We start from the raw sequence: 21,546 nt of genomic DNA on the forward strand, positions 1-21,546 counted from the left end.
GGGTAGAGTGTGGGTAGAGTGTGGGATGAGTGGGTAGAGTGGATGAGTGGGTAGAGTGTGTGTAGAGTGGATGGGTGGGTAGAGGGTGGGTAGAGTGTGTGTAGAGTGGATGGGTGGGTAGAGTGGATGGGTGGGTAGAGTGTGTGTGTGTGTGTGTGTGTGTGTGTAGAGTGGAGGGGTGGGTAGAGTGTGTGTAGAGTGGAGGGTGGGTAGAGTGGAGGGGTGGGTAGAGTGTGGGTAGAGTGGCTAGTGTGGGTAGAGTGGATGGGTGGATAGAGTGGGTAGTGTGTGTGTGTGTAGAGTGGATGGGTGGGTAGAGTGTGTGTAGAGCGGATGGGTGGGTAGAGTGTGGGTAGAGTGTGTGTATAGAGTGGATGGGTGGGTAGAGTGTGTGTATAGAGTGGCTGGGTGGTAGAGTGTGTGTATAGAGTGGATGGGTGGGTAGAGTGTGGGTAGAGTGGATGGGTGGGTAGAGTGTGGGTAGAGTGTGTGGGTAGAGTGGGTAGAGTGGATGGGTGGGTAGAGTGGATGAGTGGGTAGAGTGTGTGTAGAGTGGATGGATGGGTGGGTAGAGTGTGTGTGTAGAGTGGATGGGTGGGTAGAGTGTGTGTGTAGAGTGGATGGGTGGGTAGAGTGTGGGTAGAGTGTGTGTGTGTAGAGTGGATGGGTGGGTAGAGTGGATGGGTGGGTAGAGGGTGGGTAGAGTGGATGGGTGGGTGGAGTGTGGGTAGAGTGGATGGGTGGGTAGAGTGTGTGGGTAGAGTGTGTGTGTGTGGGTAGAGTGGATGGGTGGGTAGAGTGGATGGGTGGGTAGAGTGTGGGTAGAGTGTGTGTGTGTAGAGTGGATGGGTAGAGTGTGTGTGTGTGTGTGTGGGTAGAGTGGATGGGTGGGTAGAGTGGATGGGTGGGTAGAGTGTGGGTAGAGTGTGTGTGTAGAGTGGATGGGTGGGTAGAGTGTGGGTAGAGTGTGTGTGTAGAGTGGATGGGTGGGTAAGAGTGGATGGGTGGGTAAGAGTGTGTGGGTGGGTAAGAGTGTGTGGGTGGGTAAGAGTGTGTGGGTGGGTAAGAGTGTGTGGGTGGGTAAGAGTGTGTGGGTGGGTAAGAGTGTGTGGGTGGGTAAGAGTGTGTGGGTGGGTAAGAGTGTGTGGGTGGGTAAGAGTGTGAGGGTAGGAGTGTGTGGGTGGGTAGAGTGTGTGGGTGGGTAGAGTGTGTGGGTGGGTAGAGTGTGTGGGTGGGTAGAGTGTGTGGGTGGGTAGAGTGTGTGGGAGGGTAGAGTGTGTGGGTGGGTAGAGTGTGTGGGTGGGTAGAGTGTGTGGGTGGGTAGAGTGTGTGGGTGTAGAGTGGATGGGTGGGTAGAGTGGATGGGTGGGTAGAGTGGATGGGTGGGTGGAGTGTGGGTAGAGTGGATGGGTGGGTAGAGTGTGTGGGTGGGTAGAGTGTGTGGGTGGGTAGAGTGTGTGGGTGGGTAGAGTGTGTGGGTGGGTAGAGTGTGTGGGTGGGTAGAGTGAGTGTGAGTGGGGGTAGAGTGTGTGTTGGGTGGGTAGAGTGTGTGTGTGGGTGGGTAGAGGTTGTGTGTGGGTGGGTAGAGTGTGTGTGTGGGTGGGTAGAGTGTGTGGGTGGGTGGGTAGAGTGTGTGGGTGGGTGGGTAGTGTGTGTGTGGGTGGGTGGGTAGTGTGTGTGTGTGTGTGTGTGGGTGGGTAGTGTGTGTGTGTGTGGGTGGGTAGAGGGGTGGGTGGGTGGGTAGAGGGTGGGTGGTAGGTGTGGGTAGAGTGTGTGTGGGTAGAGTGTGTGTGGGTAGAGTGTGTGTGGGTAGAGTGTGTGTGGGTAGTGTGTGTGTGGGTAGAGTGTGTGTGGGTAAAGTGTGGTAGAGTGTGTGTGTGGCTGGGTGGGTGTAGTGTGTGTGGGGGGGTGGGTGGGTGTAGCTGTGTGTGGGGGGTGGGGGTGGGTGGAGTGGGTGGTAGGTGGGTGGAGTGGGTAAGGTAGTTGGGTGGAGAGGGTAGGTGGTGGTGGGTGGGTGGAAGTAGGTGGGTGGAGTGGGTAAGGTAGGTGGAGGTAGGTGGGTGGAGTGGGTAAGGTAGCTGGAGGTAGGTGGGTGGAGTGGGTTAGGTAGGTGGAGGGAGGTGGGTGGAGTGGGTAGGGTAGGGTAGGTAGGTGGTGGGTGGAGTGGGTAGGGTAGAGTAGGTAGGTAGAGGGTGGGTGGAGTGGGTAGGGTGGGTAGGTAGGTAGAGGGTGGGTGGGTGGAGTAGGTGTAGAGAGTATGAACGGTATGCGTGTGGTGTAGATGGGTGTGTGAAGTTGGTGGGCTGGAAAGTGTGGGTTTATGAGGAGGCTTGGATGTGGTATAATGGGTGTGTTGGGCTGGAATGTGTGGGATAGTGTGGGTGGGTGGGTATTGGGATGTGCTGTGTATGTGTGACTACACAGGGTGGATAGAGTGAAGTCTGTGGGGTGGGTGAAGTATGTCAGGGTCCTAACAAAGGCCCTTACTGTCCAAAGGAGCCCCAACCCTTCAGGAGTCCATCCCCCTCCACCCATCAGGGGCCCCCGTTCAGTCAAAGTCCAGTGAACATCTCTGTGATAGGAGATTAGGAGTGGGGAGGACATGTATTCTAACGGCGGGCCCCATCATTCTGCGTTAGTTGCATCAGAAGAGTGGGTATTGTGAGGATGGAGCATTTCTTTGCTGGAATGACTGGCTGTAGTGTGGATGCAGACGGAAGTGTGGATGGTTGGAGTGTGATGTGGGGGGTTTTGTTCTTCCTGGGTTTCCGTGAAGGTGGGGCGTATGTCGTAGTGTGTAGATGGGTGGGTTTGTGGCCTGAGTGGAGTGTAGGTTGTATTGTAATAGAGAAGGTGTGTTTGGGAGTGGCGTGGTATGAATGGAGTTTGGAGCTTGGATTAGAGGGAGTGGTAAGAGGATAGTTGTTGTGTTGAAAGTGTATGGTAGCATTATAAGTGGCTGGGTCGGGGGTGTTACGTTGTAGTATGTTTATGTTGTACGTGGCGTAGCGGCTTTGCTGAGACAACCCTTCCTAAATCTATTATTTGTGAGGAAGCCCCCTGTAAGACGGCGTTTCGGCCGGAAAGTGTGGGGCTGAAGGTATACATTGTGCTTTGCCCTAATAGTGCAGATTATTTGCTTGCAGTATTGTTACAGTCTCTGTTTCATCTCCCCTGCCTCCCTCGGGTACGTTTCTGCAAATACCCGCATTTCTTCACAGTACGTTTGCATTTCGCCGACAGCGCAGCACACACATGCTTCATTCACATACCACATTTGTTTGCAAACAAAGAACGCGGCAGGACTCGTTTAGACGTTTGCAAGACGTTACAAAATTTATTTTTTCACTGAGTGAGAACCAAGAACGTTTTTCTGTAAACAGCAAAAATCATAAGTAAACGGTAGACCCATTTTCAGCCTCTTTCCCCATTTTAACAAAGGGCACTTTTCACGTGTGTGATATGTCCATAGTATGTAAACAAAGCATCATGAGGTCAGCAAGGACTGTTGCCTTCCAGTTTGTCCAGGATATTACAGTTCGGCGTCTGCAGTGTTAACGTGGCAGCTGCACACGTTCTTCTCTTGGATGTAAAATAGAGCTCACAATAGGAGTACAACACATTTTTGCTTTGTTTTGGGTTTTTCTTCTTTCAAAAGTCCCGGTCCCTGGCTGCCAAGATCTTTCACAGTGATTAAACTCCTTTCTCTCGTCCATAGCGCTCTGCGTGCAGGAGCCTTGCAGATCGCCCAGTCCACTCTACAAAATGACAATGCCCTGAGAACAGTGAGGTGGCGGCTGGCTCCGAGCGTGCAAGGCTGCTGCGCCTGGATGCCCGCTTAGAAGCACTTGCGGTGGACGATGGAGGGGCCTGCTCGTCGTACTCTTGCTTGGTGATCCACATGGCCTGGAAGGTGGACAGGGAGGCCAGGATGGAGCCGCCCGATCCAGACGGAGTACTTGCGCTCAGGGGGAGCGATGATCTTGATCTTCATGGTGCTGGGGGCCAGCGCGGTGATCTCCTTCTGCATGCGGTCAGCGATACCGGGGTACATGGTGGAGCCGCCGGAGAGCACGTTGTTGGCGTACAGGTCCTTCCCTGATGTCGATGTCGCACTTCATGATGCTGTTGTAGGTGGTCTCATGGATGCCGGCGGACTCCATGCCGATGAAGGAGGGCTGGAAGAGGGTCTCTGGGCAGCGGAAGCGCTCGTTGCCGATGGTGATCACCTGGCCGTCGGGCAGCTCGTAGCTCTTCTCCAGGGAGGAGGAGGAGGCGGCGGTGGCCATCTCGTTCTCGAAGTCCAGGGCCACGTAGCAGAGCTTCTCCTTGATGTCGCGCACGATCTCCCGCTCGGCGGTGGTGACGAAGGAGTAGCCGCGCTCGGTGAGGATCTTCATGAGGTAGTCGGTCAGGTCCCGGCCGGCCAGGTCCAGGCGCTGGATGGCGTGGGGCAGTGCGTAACCTTCATAGATGGGCACGTTGTGCGTGACGCCGTCGCCGGAGTCCAGCACGATGCCGGTGGTACGGCCGGAGGCGTAGAGGGACAGCACTGCCTGGATGGCCACGTACATGGCGGGCACGTTGAAGGTCTCAAACATGATCTGCGTCATCTTCTCTCTATTGGCCTTGGGGTTGAGGGGAGCCTCAGTCAGCAGGGTGGGGTGCTCTTCTGGGGCGACGCGCAGCTCGTTGTAGAAGGTGTGGTGCCAGATCTTCTCCATGTCGTCCCAGTTGGTGATGATGCCGTGCTCGATGGGGTACTTCAGGGTGAGGATGCCCCTCTTGCTCTGCGCCTCATCTCCCACATAGGAGTCCTTCTGACCCATGCCCACCATGACACCCTGGTGGCGAGGGCGGCCGACGATGGAGGGGAAGACTGCCCTGGGAGCATCATCACCAGCGAAGCCGGCTTTCACCAGCCCTGAGCCGTTGTCGCACACCAGAGAGGTGGTCTCTTCGTCGTCGCACATGACTGCGGGGGTAGCTGCTGCTGCTGGAGGCTGGACTCGGAGTGCGAGGGGCTCGACTTGCCGGTGCTGTGTGCTGCTGAGTCCCCTGCCCCGGCCTTATATACGCGCAGAAGGCTGGCCCGGCCGCCTCCACTTTAGGAATGCCCTGCAATTCATTGGTAATTCCTCACTTCTCGGCCTATATTTGGGCCTGCCGGGCCCTGCCCAGTTGCTCCTTCGAGGGGCCGTGGGAGGGTGCCCAGGCCACCCAAAAAAGGCAACGCCGGCTTAAGGTCCAGCGCCGGTAGCGGGACCTGAAATGGAATGGGTGACTGACAGTCAGTGTGCGGGGACAGCTGAACGGGGCCGGAGCGCAGCCTGACCATATGTGAGGAGAGCGGCGCTGCCTTCCCCCATGGCCATTCGTGTGCTGGGAGGCGAGGAAACTATTTTAGCTTTTCGTGCATTCGGCTGCTGCGCCCTGTCCTCCGTAGAACTAGCATGTCCAGGAAAAAGCTTTTGTATGAGGCGCCGCCGTGATTGCATCAATGAGCTGCGTGCATCTCTGCCTTGGGGTGTTCCAGGAGCGAGGTACATATTGAATGCGGTCATCGTGTCTAAGGTGCAAGGAAGGGGCTTTGGATCCCAGGCTTCTCTTTAATTATCTACACACCGAGGCAAGTGCTCCCAGTTATTGGGCGGTTGTAACGTGAAAAGCAAACGCCTGCCCCTGTCCCCGCTGAACAAGCGCCCCATATTCCTCAATGAAAGCCCCTCCCAGAGCACGGCGCGGGAGGTCCCAGAGCACGGCGCGGGAGCTCCCAGCTCTTCATTGACATTATAAATGCTGCTTTAATGCACCGAGCGTTAGCTCTCGATTAAAGTGACACTGTGTAACGTGCTTGTAAATGGAAGCGAACCCCGCGTCTCTGTAAAAAGGAGACTTGTTAGGCCTGTAAAACTGGCACTGCCTCGAGTGAATCAATGCCTTCGAGATCCGCAGTAGTTAGCACCGACCGCTCGACAGACCATAACACCGAAACGTCTGAAACCCCACAGTATAAGAGAGCAGAAGCGGCACCGCCAAGCACCCACTTGAGCATGCCGTTTACATAAAGTCGCGGATCAAAGAAGATCTGGCGGAGAACAGAGCCTGGAAGTACCCAGTGCTGATGTACGTGCACCATATCAGATGACAGTACCCTTGGCACCCACTGTAACACCAAGAATACAAGAAAGAGTTTTGATTCTCAGCATGTGGCACATTGCACTACCTTCTTTTTTCTAAGCAACTAGAATGGGTGGGGTGGTTGTAGCGGACGCAGGAGACGACAACACCTGAAATACTAGTAGTAAAATGCAGCACACTAGTGGTATTTGTTCCACCCTGAGGGTGGCTGTACGTTTTCTCCTTCAGAAGCCATGTACTATATTTCGTAAATGTAGACTCATGTTTCAGCCAGCCCGAGCCGCCCCCACTGTATGTTTCAGTTGCTTCTGCTTCCACCCTGGAAGAGGCAGTATGTCCCCCATCTCAACCCTCCGTTATGAGCCCCAACAGCCGGCTGCATGTTGTGGGTTTTTTACCATCTCGGATGTGGAGAGGATGCTCGTTACAAAATCCCTCTCCCCTCCATGACAGATTCATGTTGAATTCCGGTTCGTTCATACATAATTTTCGACTATTCGTTTCACACCAGTGTCTTCATACACCCCTGTCCTATTAGTCTCAGAGCTATCTGCAGATTCCGGTATTATTTTGATGTCTGCAGATGGTGGCACCCATTACCCCCGTGGTGGCGAACAAGTTTCATTCTTTGCCACCCCCCTCCCCCTATTGATCTGCATGGTCAAATGCTCTTTGTTTCAAAAAGAGGTGCTGCATATCAAAATTCTTCCTTCCACCCAGGGGTGGCTGCTTGTTAGGGTGACCAGATCTTGAGAACTAAACCCTGGACATTTTGCAAAAATAGGTCTACAATTTCACATCAACGGTGCTGCGCAGAATGAACACAGAAGAAGCACTAAGAAAATAAATAAAATGTTATTTCTAAAACCAGCATCCTACATGTAAATTAAATTGCTTACTTATAACAGCTGCTAACTAGTTCAATTTTAGAACACCCAATAAGTGCCTCTCACTTTTTTTAGTTGACCCCCCCCTCTAAAAACTGGGACATGAGCTAAAATTGCCGTAATCTGGCAGGACTGCTGATCAAAACCCAGGACTTTCGGGGCAAATCCAGGACACCTGATCACCCTACTGCTTGTCCAAACTCAGCCTTTTTTTTACCACCCTGGAGTGGCCTGCATGTTCCAATAGCATTTTCTTCCACCATAAATGTCTATGTATGCTTCCCATCCTCTGTTTTTCACTCCACGGTGGCTTTTGTTGTCAGACTGTAGTCTCTGCGAGCGGTTTTTGAAGGAGCAGGTAAGAGGCGCTCAGACAGGTTAACGGTGCAGTGTACTGCGGGAACGAAGAACAAATGCTTCACGGTGCAACCAGGTCAGGGGAAGACCCAAAACCCCTGTATAGGTCATGAGCTAAAAACCCATGACAACACAATCACAAAACGAGTCCTGGGTACACGTATAAGATATACAGTTGGTACAATAAAGAAATTTATAAGGAGGTCAACACCTGTTGTTCCATGAAAAGTTGTTTTATGGCAGTAGAATTCGTTAAGGAAAACAACGCCAGCCGACACGTGTTTCGTCAACAGGTGACTCTTCAGGGCTGATAAATGCGCTTGCGTGTTCGATGAACCGGTGATAATTCCGACCCGGTCATGGGAGCTCCCATACTCCCACGGCTAGATGAGCACAGGCTGGACCCTGCACCTTCAGGCCCTGCCAAGACACGGACGCACCCGCCCGTGTGACACTCGTAATTTTGACTGCCCCATCCGCTGTCATACTTTTACCCGTTGACCGGGTCGGAATTATCAGTGGTTCATCGAACACGCAAACGCATTTATCAGCCCTGTAGAGTCACAGGTAGTGTTGACGAAACACATGTCGGCTGGCGTTGTTTTCCTTAACGAATTCTAATTGCATAAAACAACTTTTTATGGAACTACCGGTGTCAACCTCCTTATAAATGGCTTTCGTTGTTACTCACTCTTGATTTTTTCCTCGCCAATCCCAGGTTTCCTTCCATGGAACAGATTGACGCATTTTAGAACTCCCACCTTTTTTCTACCCCTTAGGTCCGTGGTTCCCAAACTGTGCGCCGCGGCACCCCGGTGCGCCGCCATGAGTTGCCAGGGGCGCCGCGCGCACGTTGTGGGAAAGTGAAGTTTTGTGTGTCAGCTGTAAATCATGTGTTCCCTGCATATTTTGTGTTTGACTTCGACTGCTTGACTTTAACTCGGTCAGTGGAGCCAGCCTTTTCATAGTAACATGCATGTTTGAAAAAAGCGAGCAAAAGGACACGGTAATGGCAACAAAAGCCTCATATACAATTCATGGTCTTTTAAAGACCTGTTAAGTACTCGGGTGCGGCTGCAATTTAGATGCTCGCCAGCCCAGGAAGACGTGTCAGCCTGGGCTGACACACACGACGGGGTGGGGTGGCGGTTTGGGGGAGATGGGGGTTCTTCCTCTTTCATTAAACAAAATCAGAAGGCCCAAGTGAATTCGAAGGTTCTGGGAATCCCTTTCTGGCTTCTATTTCCTTTTGTTTACAATTTTCAGTGTTAAACTGCATAATGGGTTCTTATTATTGAAGTGATCCTGCAGTTTAGGAATGAATCTTGCTTATTGAATGTTGACTGGCGCATCTAGTTCCCTCATTTGTGTGATTTACGGATTCATTGTTCTCCACATGAGTAAAATTATTAATCAAACGCCATGCCAATCTTCGGCCCAACCTCCGTTTTACACATGAACCACCACCATTTTTTTTTCTGTAAATTTCTCAGTAAAAATAATGCTGGTGGTACAGCTGTAAAACGGAGGTTGGAGCGAAGATCAGCATGGTATTTGAATAATAATTTTACTGTAAAAAGGCGGGCTCCATGGAGCTCATTGCATTGTTGGACTGCATTTTATGAATGTTGGCAACAGCATGCCATGCCACATATATTGTATTTTAATTTTCCTGCTTTTTTGGACTGGGGAAACTCGTGCACACAAGCTGGAAACTTAAAATACTATATATGTGGTATGGCATGCTGTTGCCAACATTTATAAAATGCAGTCCAACGATGGAATTAGCTCTATGGAGCTCGCCTTTTTACTCATGCTTCACATGAGAACCAGCCATTTTATAAGAGTACCAGACTACAGGCTGCTTTTTTTTTAGTCATGGGGGGGGGTTAAATAATTTGCCCAGCTCAGAATCACAGGGTGTTGAGAGTTGGCATCTTTAGCTATTAGGCCACATCTCCTCCTCCTCAATCATGAGGTTAGACATGAAGGGTGAGGAGAGTCTGTGAGAATTGGGGAGTTGGCCAGTTTTTACTTGACATGGTATCACAGAGCTTGCATTTGTTCTAGAATGTATAATTTGTTCTATCCAAAATATTTACTATGGATCTTTAAAATCCTATTTATTCACTTTTTATAACCGGTTTTCCTGTTGTGAGTTCAGTCTTCTCCCTTTTACAGTAAAAAAAGTTAATTTAACAATTGTTGTGTGGTTAAAAAAAGGTGCATGGAAAAATATGGCCATTAATCTTGTAGTATCGTTTCTCACTTAACGAGTTCTTATTAAACAAGTGTTATCTTTTTATTTTGTTACAAATATGATTATAATACCTTCATTGCATCCCAATTACTTTAGGAAGACGACAGTAGGTACTCCCGAGGTCGTGCTTAAACCCCCGCACCCCCTTCCCCCTCCCCCCTCCCGCCCACCGGTAAAAAATTGGTGGGGAGCCACGGCCAACTGCCAATTAGGTCAAGGGAGCCACGGGTCAAAAAAGTTTGGGAACCACTGCCTTAGGTGGTTGCATTCTATCTCGGCAAGCACTGTGAGCCCTTGTCTGCATGTTTCCACCCTGCAGTAGATGCCTATTTTCATTTTTCTCAGAAGTGAATTAGTCTTGTGCTGACCTGTCTGGCACATCAGAAGTGACTGTAGACCCCAGCTCCTCTTTTTCACCACAGAAGGTGCTGCGTGTTCTAACATCCCACAGGTGGGTACCGGCCCGAGACCTACCTAAATCATCCCTCCCTAAATCATCCCGCCCCTCAAATGCAAATTCCTTTAAGGGAGACCGACACGCAGACACCATCCCTGCGTTAGAGAATATACAATTCTCAGGCCATATTTATAGCAATTAACATAAACATGACATTTTATATCAACAAAATGTGTTAATTATTTGTTTTTTACTGTCAAATGACATTTACTATATGTACATCAAGAGGCTTTGATTAGGGGAACTAATGCATGTAATTTCCTAGCAACAGATCCTCAAAAGGATTCATGGCTGGCCACCCCCAGGCACCATGGCATTGACTATTCCGAATGATCTGGGACTGTGGTCCCCATACTGAAAGTTGCATATCACAAGGTGAGCTCACCTGCCCACTCAAGTTAGAGGGCGTGTGGGCCAGCATGAAAACTGGACCCCACCATAACCATGCCAGAGCCAACCCAAGAAGGGATCCCCCCAGGCACCCAGTGGGGATGGGCCTGGGCAACCAAGCCATACATTGGACCCCGGGCGCAGATGCCACCCCTGACATCCTCCGGGGCCATGTAATGGAGTACTGTGAGAGACTAGGGACAATCGCTGTAGCGGAGTCCCAACACCATCTCTATACCTCCACAGCAACCCCAGCCCCGGTTTTAAGCCAAAGGCTTCCTAATTCAGAATTCGTCTGCACTTCAATTACTGATGCCAAGGTTGTCCGCCTGTTTTGTGTTCAAACATGACTCATTCCCCGCCCAAAAAAGGAACAAGACTGTCCAAGGGGGTGGGAAGGTGGGAAAAAAGGCGGCTTCACCGCCACATTCCGAGCAGCGTGGCACGGTCCAGGGCGCGGGCAAGGCAACAAGGTTGTCGGGGGCAGCTAGGCGAGGAAAGACCAGGTAACTATGTGGGGATGCACTCCCCCTTTTATCCTCGCCTGGCTGCCCCCGCGATCACCCAGGCAGCACCTCACCTCCACTGGCCTATCGGCCAATCACCTATCGCTGGCGTCCAGCCCACGAAAATGCAAACAATTGTGACGGCACGTTCCAAACCGACTCACAGTACTTCCTTACCAAAGATTGCTGCTATTCTCAGTATCAATTTCCTTCACCACAGAAATGCCTGATGGTTATGATGCCTCTTTCACCCTACAGGAGCCCACTTGTCCAAGTTCATTCCATTTACACCAGTTATGACTACATGCTGCAGTCCCCTTTCATTCACCCATCACAAAAGGGACAGTGTTTCTAAATTGAAGTCTTTCTTCCATCCCAGAGGTGGCTGCATAATGCCAGTTACCTTGGTCTTCCACCACATAGGCGGTAGTAATTCCCAGTCTCCCTTCCTTTCTCGACTGAAGTTGGTTGAACTTGAAAGGCACCCTCTTCTTCCACTCCATTCCTTGCAACTTTACCTTCTAAATTTCTGCTTACTATTAACTATATCATAATAGTAAAGCGCTAATGTGTTTTTTTTACTTGAGGTTTTTAAACTTTTTATTTAAATATTCAAATCATAATTTAGGACTGTGTTAGTGTTTTTTTCTTGTATTTTATTGCTAAAAGCTGTATTCTTGGTAGACATTCTCATGGTTTCAGCTGAATTCATGACATTTTTGTGTGACCACACACTATGGCACAGCACAGAGATGAAAAGCACTGCCTGTCTTCCTCTGACTTTCCTCTGGCGTGCAGACTCACACTAGCAAAAGCTGAGGTCCGGTGTTCGCTGCTTGGTGTGATCCACTCTAATCTATGCCACTCCACTTGAAGAAACTTCACACCACTCCAATCCACCCGACTGTAGTCCACTCAAATCCATTCCACTCTTCTCTACTCCTTGCCACTCCACTCTATGTACGTCAATCTATGGCGCTCAACTTCACTCTGCGACACAACACTAACTTTTAGCCATGCAGAACAGCAGCCACACTTGTGTACGTCTTGGTTAGAACATATTGCCAAGCATAGGTGAGACCTATTGGTTTTACCAATTAATGTTTTGTTTCTAACCATAAAAATGAATCAGTCTAAGGTTGGCATACAAAAATGTTCTAAAATATAACCCATCCCAAAAATCAGGAAAACATTTTTTTGAAATAAAAGCAGACTAGCTTTTCCTACTAGTTATATGGCCCTGAAGTGAACTACTTTGTAGGCAGGTGTGCACCAAAGAGAGAGACCACGACCGAAGTGGGGTGACTCATTCTGTGTTTTTCTTTTTTAATTGCTGGCAGACTAATCATAAATCTGCTGCTGCTTTTCATGCCAGTGTAAGGGAAGACATGATTCTGAACATGTAATCGATGCGTTTTATAACATCATGCACAAAAAGAATTACACTTCAGTTTATCTGAGTCTCGGTTAAATTTTTTGGGGCGGTAGCTAAGGTAACTGCAAAATAATAGCAGCAAACACTGTTTCTGTTTGAACACTGATTGTTTTTCTAGTGTATGGGTTCATCAACCATGTAAGAACTTTGTACCCATGACTGCTGCGAGTAATGGACTAGTTCTTCGCCATGTTTGAACTCTTGGGACGTTTCTGTTCCAGAAAGGAGACAGCAGGGAGGGCGCTGGGAGGAGGAATGTGACTTTTTTTTAAAGTGCACTGTTAGCACATTGTATCCTATTTCTGCCTGAGAGAAGGGCCTGTGCGAAGCTCTAGCGGCCCCAGTGCCTATGTTTGGTCGGCCCGTGGCCAGTGCACGGAGGCAGGGTGTGTTGCACTTTTCCCCCCATGTGCTGCTTCTCTGACATCCTACTGTTGTGGTGTGCAGTGTGTATTATCAGAGACAGAGCCTCTGCAGCCAAAAGCAAGCTGTTAGGAAGCACACTTTGCATTATTAAATGTATATTGCGCACACTGCGTCCTAGCAGTCCAAGTGCCCGTGGCGAGGCGTCACACAGAGCTGCAGCTGTGTTTTTGGCTTCTAGAGCAAGCAAGGCGGCACTCTGTGACCCCTCTATAGGTTTCTAATAAACAGATCTTATGTCGCTTACATTACTGATGTGACCGTGCAACAACCGCTCTAGATTGGAGACCTGGGACTGTGCTATGACAATGTCTTTGGAGTTCTGCTTTGGCAGAGGGTAGGGTTGGCTCCCTAGCTAACCAAACACGCAACCAGAGACCGACAATCGCGTCAAGATTCACAAACACACCATGGTAAGTAGCAGTACAAGCATTCCCTGCCTGACAGAGTGTGAGAGAGTCTCTCTCTCTCTCTCTCTCTCTCCCTCTCCCTCTCCCTCTCCCTCTCCCTCTCCCTCTCCCTCCCCCCTCCCTCTCTCCCTCTCCCTCTCCCTCTACCTCCCCCCTCCCTCTCTCTCTCTCTCTCTCTCTCTCTCTCTCTCTCCCCCCTCCCCTCTCTCTCTCTCCCCCCTCCCCCCCTCTCTCTCCCCCCTCCCCCCTCTCTCTCTCTCGCTCCCCCTTTCTCTCTCCCCCTCCCCCCTCTCTCTCCCCTCTTTTTCCCTCTCTCTCTCTCTCCCCCTCTCTCTCTCCCCCTCTCTCTCCCTCTTTTTCCCTCTCTCCCTCCCTCTCTTTTTCCCCTCTCTCTCTTTTTCTTTCTCTCTCTCTCTCTCTCTATTTCCCTCTCTCTCGTTCCCTCTCTCTGTCTCTCTCCCTCCCTCTCTTTCCCTCTCTCTTTCTTTCCCTCTCTCGCTCTCTTTCTTTCCCTCTCTCTTTCCCTCTCTCTCTCTTTCCCTCTCTCTCTCTTTCCCTCTCTCGCTCTCTTTCTTTCCCTCTCTCGCTCTCTTTCCCTCTCTCGCTCTCTTTCCCTCTCTCGCTCTCTCTTTCCCTCTCTCGCTCTCTCTTTCCCTCTCTCGCTCTCTCTTTCCCTCTCTCGCTCTCTCTTTCCCTCTCTCGCTCTCTTTCCCTCTCTCGCTCTCTCTTTCCCTCTCTCGCTCTCTCTCTCTCTCTCTCGCTCTCTCTCTCTCTCCCTCTCGCTCTCTCTCTCTTTCCCTCTGTTTCTGCCAGTTAACCAAAAACCCAGTAGAGACCGAAGGGACATCACGCCCTTTGACACCCCCACATGACGTCACCTGGTTGACCCTTTGTTCCACCCTTCCCTGTACTGCGCAGGGACATGTAGTAGGAGAAAACAGTAAAGGAAGTGTGCTCTTTTCTGTTTCTTCTGCTGCCTCATGACCTTTGAGTAATGGTAATGCAAAATGGGCAGTGTCAGCCAAGGGTATCAGCTGCTGCCCTGTGGAATACAAATTCATATCACTGTGAGAAAAGGGAGTGCGCTGCTGGCAGCCCACGATTCCACACTAACAAAAAGTAAATTACCATTGCATACATGGAACTCTTACTGCACTAGTGGCGCATGCTACCTCGAACATAGAACAGCTACTGCATTGCAATAATGAGGGCAAGCCTCCGTGTGCACGTTTCATGTTGTGGGTTGGTTTGTATGATAGTGGACACCAGTATGCTTGGTAGTTACTGATGACCTGGCATTTTGCCATAGAAACTAATACTATTTGATTGTAGAGTATTGTTGCCAGAGATTTAAAAAAAAAAAAAGAATTTTTAAAGTTTGCATTGAGTAATAATTTTCTAGGACAAGAGAAGTGTAACACATTGCGTTTTGAATTGAAATCCATGTGCGGTTCTGTTACTGCATTGAAGAGCATTGTTTGCTGGATGGATGCCAATTTAAGTTTGGCGAAGCCAGCCATTACTATTCAATGCACTGTTGTCCTTGGGGTCAAACCCCTTAAACGCTCTGGCTTGTTTGAGCCTCCTTCAGCCATTGGCTATCGACTATGTCTGTCACATGTTAGGTCAGCCCGGAGGAGTATTTGTGTCTCACCTTCATGCTGTTGTCTGGGTGTATTCTTGCAATTCCTAGCAAGATCTTCCTTAGGATGGCACAATGGATTATTTTACACATGAATAGTCCCCCTTTAATCACACTTTCACATTCACTGCTTTATCTTGTACATGTTACATAAACTTTTTTTAAAAACTTTTTTTTACTGGCAAGACCCTAGTTTGCCTTACTGCTAAAGAAATTGATTTCAAAGTATGACACGTTTTTGATTTCCTAATCTCCACTGTAGGAAAACCCTTTGGCATCACTGGCAACCACATTGAACGTAATCGGTGACCGTGCCCTTGTAGCTCAGTGTGCTCATTGCTCCCGCTGCTGGCATGGTGCTGAAATTCAGCATGCCTTGTGGCTTTGGCAAAGCCAAGAAGTATGGCTTGTGGCTGAAAATGCAAGCCTCACCAATTGATTTTACCAATTATGTATTAAGCATTCCACTGCGTTATAACATTCACTTTCTGTGCCCTTTAGCCATTTATGGAAAATACAAAAACTTACTTTTGGCAACCATTTTAGTGCAAAATGCGTCCATGAATCCGATTTGACCGAAGGACACATTCCTCTCCATAAAAAGTGCCAAAAACCACATACGCCACAAACAGCAGCTACTTGCGTACTAGCCGTTCGTTGTTTCCCCATTTTACACTGCATGTGGCTTAACAGCTCCATTTCAGGAATTTCGTGTAACAGTGTAATGCAACATTACATACATTATGGTAGATTTTGCCAATGCAATAGACTTTTTGTCTGTGCCTGTAATAGAGTGCGAATGTGTTAGTGGCATTTGAAGAGGCATCAGGCAATGTGAAAGGACTGTGGGTAATCTCTTTTGAGACACCTGCTTACAAGTGCATATGCATTATAAGTCCACAGTTGCGTTTTTAGGGATCGGTAAAATGACTAACCTTGTGAGAGGTCAGAGTAAAACTAACTGGAAGAGTTTGGTATGTGTGTAATATACACTTAATAAATAGAAACACCTCTGCCAAAAGAAATGTCTAAAAGAGCCGCAATCGGTTTCTTGGCTTTCTTTTGTTGCTGTCCTCCCGTAATCTGTGGTTTGCAAGGTGCGTTCTCCAGGGAGTCATCATGCTCATTGATGTAGTGTTTGTCAGTGCGCATGGAGGTGAATTATGTTTGCACATTGACTTGAGTTCACTAATTCGTCAAGTCAAACAAGGCTTCCACTTTAGACGTGAGCTGCTCATTACTCCATAGAGGACTAGCACTTGAGGAAGCCTATGAAGTAAAAACCGTGTTATGTGCATACAGTCGGTGCCCATTTCTATGAGATCAGGACTCGTGTATTAATCTGTTTGCAGTGTAGGAGTGTATAAAACTCAGGGATTTCAAGTGCCTCTGGCAGGCACTATACTATTCTTGGTTGTATTCTTCTCCGTATTGAAATGGCTTCGGTTTCAACAGGGCTGCATATGTAAAGTAGCAAAATGTTGGCAAAGAACCAGTGCTCTCTGTAGTAAAAAAAAATGCTATCTTCAGAGGCTGCTCACATAGTAATTATGGAGTCCAAAGTCCAGATCTGTTTCATTTGTTATATTGTGTTTTTTCATTCTGAAAATCCTCACTTATGTAGCTCCTATATTGTTGCTGCCAGGTACTGATATCTGCTATTTATATTTTAGGAACGTTTATCGGTAGCATTTATATCATTCAGTTCGTGATGTAAAACTTATGGATTGAAGGACCTCCCTTAAGACCAGAGATTGGTTCACAGGTCAGGAGAGGAGAGGATAAGGTCCCTTGAGGAGAAAAGTCTGACCGCCTCCTCTAAAACTATTGAAAAAAATGTGATGTTCCCACTGTTTTGTCTTGCTTCCTGTTAATGTGCAGGAATTCCTTTAAGACCTAGAGGTACTTGTAGCTACGCCCATTGGCATGGATGGGTGTGTATGCAAGAATACAAAAGAGAACACAAGTGTGAAACCATTTTTTCCCCAGGTCCTGATTTTCCAGAGACTCTAACTGCCTTTGTGATAGGCGAGACAGCACATTTTACTTAGACAAGGAAGCTGGGTACTTGTGTTTTTCTGGAAAGTCAAAACTACAAGGTTTCCAGAGTGATGTGAATGTTGTCTGATGGAATGTAACAGTTGATTGTCCTACACGCAATTATTTGTATGATTTGATTAAGTACATTCAACTTATATTAGATTTAAAATAAGGGAATTGAGCAAGTTTATACCCCTTACAGTTAAAAATGTATTCACAAAGTGTTTTCTTGGTAGTGTCGTGCTCCCTGGCAGAGTGAATGGTCCATCATCTGTTTTTTCTGCTCTCAGAAGAAAAAGGTTGATGTGTTCATGTTTGGTGTATCTCTGTCCTAGCAAGGTTTTGAATTGGGCATTGTTAAATATTACTTGTTAGCCCTTTCTGTGTTTGCCTGACCAACCTTCATTATTCAAGTCATTGGATGTTATGCATTTTTAAAGGGGCTCATGTACAGGTTTCTTTCTGCTCCCTTAATTATGCCCCAATGGGTTCTTAACTTAGTCCTCGTGTTTTGATGTGCGTGCCCTTCAGGCCTAAGAAAGCGGACACTCAAGACGGTATTTCTTGTTGCAATTACTTGTGTGTACCGTTGGTGAGCTAAGGCACGCTACGCAGCCTCCATATACCATCTTATTTATAGACCAATTACTGCTACAAATTTCCTACAATTTTTTTTCCAAAAGTTGTGTCACCCTTCCATGCGGGAAAGTTACTCGCTCTGTCTACCTTCCGCCTTACCCCTATGAGGAGGACAGGCTTCGAGGCTGGACTCTAGGAGAGCTCTTAGCTTCTTCATCAAGCACACACAGGGTGCACAGGTTAGAAGATCAGCTGTTCTATGGCTTTGTTGGGGCTAGGAAGTTAAAAGTAGTCCAGAAACTGATCCATATCCAGATCAATTGTTCTATGTAATAAAAAAAATGGCTAAAAAGAAGTCTCACAAGAGCCTTTTGGCTCATTCGACCGGAGCCAAGGCAGCGTTAGCGAGAAGTGTTCTGGTTTTAGACATCTTGTGGCGATGTAGGCATTCTTTCACATCTTCACAAGGGGTTACTGTCTAAACAAGTCTGCAGGGAGGATCATTATGCCAGCTCGGTTTTGAAGGACTTTCAGATGCAAGTTCACTCTCTAGACTCCTCACCTTTTGGGAGGCACTGTTTTGTTTTATTAAAAAAATTGAGGAATCTGTGCCCCACCTTCGTCTACTTCTCAGCCTCCCTGCATCCTTACGCCATCATTCTGTGGACTGGACTCATAGGGTTCTCAAAAGGTCCTACGCTAGATTTTGTAAATACTCACTCTGCGTTCTACAATGGTTGATCATGATCTACATCTGAGGGCACGGAAGATTTCCAATACAAACTGATGTCAACTTGTCATGGTAGTGCCTTTATAAAGCACTGTGTAGTCACTTCGTGGAGAAGGGTGAGGTTGTCACTAAGCCAATGGTGTCTCCTGTTGTCGCACAGACTTAATTGCTTGGAAGAGTTCTGGATCCAATCTGGCACTTCAAGGAATCTGCAGTTCGCATATCCCCCACAGAGTGTTCTGAAAGTATGCAACTTGTTCTTTGAGTATCAATCTCTATGGTTTAATTTTTTTTAATTATTATTTTCATGGCTTATTTTAATCAAGGTTATTTCTTTATTTGTGCAAACATTTGCACACCATTTGGCACATTTTCACTTTTTACCCTTTTATTGATCATTACAAGTGTAAAGTAATCCTGTTACGGCTGCACCTATTGGCTTTGCCAGTGCTTGTCTACAGTCTGCTGAAAAACAAAATGAGAGTGCGTGTTACCCTATAATATTCAGCATTGTGGCTAGTAGGGTGTGCCCTTTGGTGTGCAGTTTTTGCGATTTGAATTGATGGAATGGTATATTCCTGCTGCCAAAGTCAGTGTCGTATATTTTGGGGCAAACATGTTTTTAGGGTTTCTCACAAATTTAGACAGTCGATTCATTTGATATAACAGTATGGAATTGCACTAGTCCATTTGAACCGTATCTTACGGGTCATGGTTAAATTATTTATGATTGGGACAAAACACCTTTTGGTGTTACCAAATACCCCATACTCTTACAAGGCACTGTCTTTCGTAAGGCACCAAGATGAAAACTTCTGTGATGCACAGTTTTATCCTATATTAGGGTGCAACAACATAATCTAGAACACCTCACTGCATTGGAGATGATATCTCGTGATGATATACGCTGAGCTCATACTCTAGAAGCAGTGTGCCTGAGTATGAGAGTTAGTGGAGATACTAATATACTTGCGTTGGGCGTTTGTGCATGGATTCCAAAAGACGCAGAAAAACGTAGTATTTGTATTTTTTTTTTACTGATCATAGTCGTCCGAGAACAGTGGAGGATGCCACCTAGTAGGAAACATGAGAAATGTATTTGAAAATTGTAAGAAAAGGTAAGCAGTTTAATACCACTCATTCAGCGATATTGTCTTGACAGTTTGATTTCTCATTTTATGGGCAAAAGAGCGTTATATCTTTCAGGGTTAGCCACTTGACAATTGAGTTTACACAACAGAAGCCGTTCGGACAATATCTGGAGAAGAAAGACTGCCAGCCATAGGCCACATCACCTAGGTGTTACCACCCACACGTGTTTATTCACTATTGAGATAAACAAGATAGTGATTGAAGCCCTCTTTGTTACAGGCCCATACCAAATACCAGCCCGACAAGTTCGAGAGAAGACCCCGGCTTCAAACCATGAGAGAACTTGCTCATGTAATTGTTGACATGCATGAACACTTATTGGGAGAGGAGTGATATGATGAATGACATATGACCACTTGTTCTCTGCTCCTCTCCCATGTGACCATAAGAAACAAAGGTTTCACGATTGTGTTGTGTTTGTAAGAATTGGGGCCTGTGTTTAATTGACGCAGAACTTTTAATCGTGCCATCCTGATGGTGGTAGGCAAGTCCTGCCAAATATAAAATTTTTAAAAATCCAACTAATACTTGATGGGGGTCACTTTCTCTTAAGGCAAATCAAGGAAGTCCATCCCCCATTGTTTCTAAAACTAGACCCCATAAATGTAAAAACACTAGAAGTGAGTGTGTCGTTGGACTCTGCACCTGAAGAAGGAGCATTGCTCTAATGAGGATAGACTTGTGGGTGATTTACCGCACCTGCAGTCTGTAAAGCTTTCTGTAAGTATTGTAATTGTAGGGCACACAAGTCTCCCCCAATGACGTCTACCCAGCCAAAGGTTAGGAAACACCATTCGAGCGTGGATCTGTGCTGCAAAATCGAATGCACAGTGCTTTCTTTCTCAACATGCATTCTTCATTGCAAGCAATTGTGGGCCAAGGGCGTTTGTGATAGTGGCCCGCTTAAGTGCAGGAAGGCTTATATTTGAGAGGATTGTATCTGGACTAGTGAGTGTAAGAATACCATGGCACACTAGCATGGTGGATAAAATATCGAAAGGTAAGTACACAGAGAGAAGCATAGATGTACTATTAACTCCTCATCTGTGTACCTAGACAACACGTATATTGTCAAGGAACACTAACGTTCAGTTGGGTATAGAAAATCCATATATACACTTAACCTTTGATGTTTTGTTGCTCGATAGTCTTATCAATAATATATAAATATATTCTGCAGTCTATATTGAGGATTCACACAGTTGTGGATGCGGTTCAGATAGTATGAGATGTTGGAAGCACAGGTGCTGAATAACATTGTTTCTTTTTGCAAGTGGACGCATTGAGTTTTCAGTTCATTGCACTGCCTACCTGTATATTTCACAGCGAGTGCCTTACTTTGGAGGAGAATAATGCAAGTTGAATGCTTGGTCCCTGCTAACCCTCTGCTGCCTCCCAAGACCAGAGGAACTAAACCCTAAACTTTCTCTTTCATTCTTTACAGTGAGTCCCTGAATCTTAATTGCCCCAAAGTGCACGCCCATACAATGCAATGAATGAACTGGAGGCACCTGTAGTGGAAGTTCACCTGGCGGAATGAATGTTCTAGGATCATGATTTTGGATGCGTAGCTGTAACTTGTGAGCGTTACGGACCTATGGGATTCTATGTAGGGTCGGAAGGTGCGTTATTGCCTTCTCCCAGAGGAAATGAGGCTTGAGGTGGCCGTGCACCCGATAGGGCACAGTTTACAACTGGAGTGATTCGTTTGTAAGTCACGGAGTTGTAAAACCCGCGGCCACCCTTCTAGAGACGTTTGCGTCATTGGTATACGGTGTAGGGGTTGGGAGGCCACCTGTATGGCCAGGAGCATAAACCATTGGGCTGTACAGCCATTCCTGAAGCACTAACCTCTTGGGCTGTACAGCCATTCCTAGTCACCAGTCTCTGGGTTTTAAAAATAATGTTGCTGTGATGTTCCACCTAACTCTGCCTTCAGCGGGCTGCTTTGCCCGGCATGGGTAGGTGCTTTGAGAACTGCACGATTTAAGAGCTGTAACGCGCCCGCGAGTCTCCTGTCAGCCGGGCCCCTTATGCGCGCGCATGCCGTGTTGTGCTCGCAAGCAGAAAGCAAGTCTGCTTTGGTAACCTGATGTGCAGGCAGCGTGGGGGCCATCCCCTCACATAGGCATGTTGC

The 21,546-nt window shown here is 47.7% G+C and overlaps 1 protein-coding gene and 1 pseudogene across 2 annotated transcripts in view; one reads left to right on the plus strand and one right to left on the minus strand.

Moving 5' to 3' along the window:
* Positions 1 to 21,546, plus strand: part of MED13L (mediator complex subunit 13L) — a 916,648-nt gene that overhangs the window by 269,229 nt on the left and 625,873 nt on the right. The gene's annotated exons all lie outside the window — the stretch shown is intronic.
* Positions 3,310 to 5,054, minus strand: LOC144792225 (actin, alpha cardiac muscle 1-like; annotated as a pseudogene).

Source organism: Lissotriton helveticus, chromosome 11 (genome assembly GCF_964261635.1).
Source record: "Lissotriton helveticus chromosome 11, aLisHel1.1, whole genome shotgun sequence".
Classification (NCBI taxonomy): Eukaryota; Metazoa; Chordata; class Amphibia; order Caudata; family Salamandridae; genus Lissotriton; species Lissotriton helveticus.